This window comes from Equus quagga, unplaced genomic scaffold, assembly GCF_021613505.1.
Source record: "Equus quagga isolate Etosha38 unplaced genomic scaffold, UCLA_HA_Equagga_1.0 108380_RagTag, whole genome shotgun sequence".
In the NCBI taxonomy this organism is placed as follows: Eukaryota; Metazoa; Chordata; class Mammalia; order Perissodactyla; family Equidae; genus Equus; species Equus quagga.
Genome location: NW_025795493.1, coordinates 1 through 3574, shown reverse-complemented (window position 1 = coordinate 3574; position 3574 = coordinate 1). Strand labels below are relative to the sequence as shown.

The window sequence follows — 3574 nt, the reverse complement described above, 5'->3', positions numbered from 1 at the left end:
CAGTGAACCCTTGGTGAGAATGAGGATGGCTAGAGGGCAGGAGAGAGGGGAGCCCACGCAGTGCAGAGCAGGCCCTGCGGGCCAGGAGCCCGCCTGAGTCTGACCTGGACTGGCCTGAGGCTATTTGAAGTCTTTGTTAGCCCCCTTTCTGAGAGTATGTGTTCATTTCACAGTCAAAATATACACGTTTATTAGGGAGAACTGCCCAGCCCCCACCGAGGGGTGTGTGACACAGGACTGAGTGCTCTCTTACCTCCCTGAAGAACCACAAAGTCTGACTCTGTGGCACTTCTCTGTCCCTAAGTTTCCAATCGGGGACTCAGACCTCTACTACATGTCCTGTAGCTGCCGGTGCCCTGCGTGGCTATAGATATTTACATGTGTGGGTGGGTGGAGGACAGTCAAAAATTACAGACAAAGCTGCTCAAAAGGCCGCAGAACTTTACAAAACTTCGGATAACTCGGTCCCTGTTCTACGGTTTCCCAAGTGTGTCTTCTACCGGACCTGAAGACTTGTGGCCGTACTTCTCTCCCTGTTCTTTTGTACTGTGGGTACACATCAACATCACTTTCTCCCCCATGTCCTAAGGCCTCTCTAGAACCTTCTCTCTAAGCTATAGGACTAAGTTAATGAGAACAGATTCACAGGCATGACTTCATCCTTCCATCCAAAGTCCTCTGGACTCAGTGGGTTTCTCACTTCTGGGACACTGCATCCTGTCACCTGCCATCTCAGCATCCCCAGGGACACACGTGAAGCTGACAGCTCCTTCATGTACATGAGGTCTGCCTTTTTGCTTTGGGTCACTGGGTGGTCTCACTGACAGGCATGGACATTAGAAATGGGTGGGCTCCCAGGGCTGAGGAAAGGAAACCTGGGATTGGTGCCACTGAGCCCTCTTCTCCTTTCAGCTCCCACCCTGGAGGCCGGTCACCGAGGGCCTTTGAGGACAAACTGGAGTTTCCAAAGGCCAGAGCTGCAAGCTTCACAGACACAGCTGCAGCCAGGCACCCAGGTGACCAGTTATCTGCTGCTGCAGCTGGACCAGTTGGACTGTGGTGATGGCAAAGCCAGGCTTGGCCTTTGCTCCACCACCTGGAGCTTTAGAGCCCACGGTCTCTTCAGAAATCAGTGGCCGCTCTTCCAAGGTGAGAGAGAAAAGGGGAATACGAAGCTCTGGTCCATTGTTAGTCGTCAGAGGGTGGGAGCGGGGAGGTGATGGGCCTCTCCCACACCTCCTGGCAATCTCATCACTACTGGGTAGTGTGAGTAAGATCAAAGAAAGAGAAAATATGAAAGTGTCGCCATTGGCCTCACCTCACCCATGGACTTTCAGTGGCCTTTCTTGTTCTGGCCACTCTGCTTATTTGATGTCCCTCCTGGGTGGAGGATTAAGTCCCAGTACGATCAGGAATAACAATGGATCCTGTTGGCTGTGGTTTTATTTTTCAGGACTGGGTTTCGATGCTTCCCTCAGAGGAAAGAAACCTCCCAAGCTGGAGGGTGATGCTCTTGAGGGCTCAGCTGCCTTAAGTGCCCAGAAACAGAAGATTATCAAAAGAAAACTGCTCTTCAACAAGTGGAGGATAACATGCAATTTCCCCAGCCTTCAGCTGAGGGTACTGAGGTAATCACATCGGTGGCTCTTAGATGCACTTATGCCTCATGGCTCTCTAGCTAAGATTCTAGCTCAATCTCCCGCTGTCTCTTCTCTTCCTCATTTGTTCACTCCAACAGCTGATGCGACCTCTGTCTGGCCTTCCCTCTGTTTTCCATGGGAGCTGCCACCCTGCCAGGCCCTGCCAGCTCCATCTCGTTTGCTCTCTGAACTCTGCTGTGTCCCTGCCGCTGCTGTCCTGATATTCCCTCTCTGCTTTCATCTTAGCCACGGGCAAGCCTGAGCCCATGGTCCTCCTCATCACAAGAGCATCATTGATGCCGCTGAACACAAGGCACTTTGCCTGAAATCACACACTTTCTTCATTTCTTTGCCTTCCCTTCCCAGCTTCCCCAACTCCACTGCCTCTTTCTTCTCAATGAGTCACTCACACATGGATCTTCCTCCTGAGTCATTTTGGGAATCTGACCTAGGACAACCCTTAACCGTGGACCTCTCCATGTGAAGAAGAAGAAGAAGTGTTAAAACTGAGGACAAAGAGCCCAGATGACAAAAACCAAATGAGAACCTGGGTCACAGGTGGGAGTGCTGGACTGGCCTGGAGCCAGCTTTCTCCTCGGCCCACATGTGCAGGCCTGTGCTAATGTGCATGGGGCTTCCAGGGACTCAGCATCCTCACCTCAGGGCCTCATTGGAGCTGGCATTAACACTGCCCTGTAATAAGCACCTGGTGAAAATTTAATTAAGATCAGTGCCTTGACCTCCCACCTGGCGATTCTCATTTAAATTGTCAGGAGTGGGGTTTGGGCTTCAGTAGATTTCAAAAGCTCCCCAGGGATTCTAACATGCAGCTAGACGTGACAAGGACCATTCCTCTACGATGATCTCAGGTTCAGGATAGAAATGCCCAGAATGTGTGGCTGCTTCATTAAAAACCCTGAATATCCATCAGCCATTGAGGGGATTTGTATGCCTCTCTCAACAGCACTCTTTGTACAACGTGGAAAAAAGTGAGAAGATAAAAGAGGTAGATGAATGGATTAGACTTCTGACCTCCCTTCTTTGAGGAGAGTTTCTCCAACTTTCCTGAAGACAAGATAAAACAGGAAACGAGCATTTCATTGAAACCCAGTGCACAGAAAACAATACCTCCCTTATTACATATAATAAAATTTAGTATTTTCTTTAATATTTTTCATATAAAACTAGAAGTTCCTATTCCATCCAATTGATTTCAAGTCCCATGCGTTCAGCACTACAGTTTGAGAATTTTAGTATTGATCAATTTTTGTCGTTAAGTAAAAGCCCCAAAGAGAATCTTTATGCTCATTCCCTTAAAGAGAACGTAATAGTAAGTAACAGCTGAAAGTCAGGAAAAGATTGCATGTTTATGCTTCTTATGCCATTCTCTCCACTGGCATAAAAGACTAAAGGAGAATCTTGCCCTATGCAGTGCTTTGTGGGGAATAAAGGGGTGGGGTGGGAGAGAACAGTCAAACCAGGTGCCTCATGCTTCCCCTTCGGAGTTTTTGGTCTAGATGTTGAGAATATTCCTAGAAATGCCCTAAGGTGCATCCTGTGTGGAATCAACGCTAAAGAATGAAGGAAAATGCATGAGGCCATGGTTACCGTCCCTGCTCTCTTTTTGTTAATTCCATTTTGAGTTTCTCCTTTTTTGGTTCTTTCCTCAGTCTCTTTGGAGAAGAATTTCTCTGTAAACCCTTTTTTCCCGTTGAGCCAAAGTGATGCAACAGTGTCTGTGGTCTGTGGACACCTCCAGATCGGAGCCCTTCCTCTCACCTTCTACAAATTATGGAAAGGGCCTGAGGCCTGGGTTCCAGTTCAAGCGTTGTGCCCCTCCTCCTCAGAGCACTGGGACTTGGAGTTAAAGAGGGTGTGCTTCTCTGCCCAGGGTCCTCTCGTTCCGACAGCAGTCTGTTTCTGAATGTGGGGGG

General features: G+C 48.9%; 1 long non-coding RNA gene across 1 annotated transcript; it reads left to right on the top strand.

Annotated features, from left to right (window-relative positions):
* Positions 1-7: 7 nt before the first annotated feature.
* On the top strand, positions 8-2695 carry LOC124232709 (uncharacterized). Its single transcript, XR_006886908.1, has 3 exons — positions 8-784; positions 913-1149; positions 1454-2695. It is a non-coding gene; the product is annotated as an uncharacterized LOC124232709 (long non-coding RNA).
* The last annotated feature ends 879 nt before the right edge of the window (positions 2696-3574 follow it).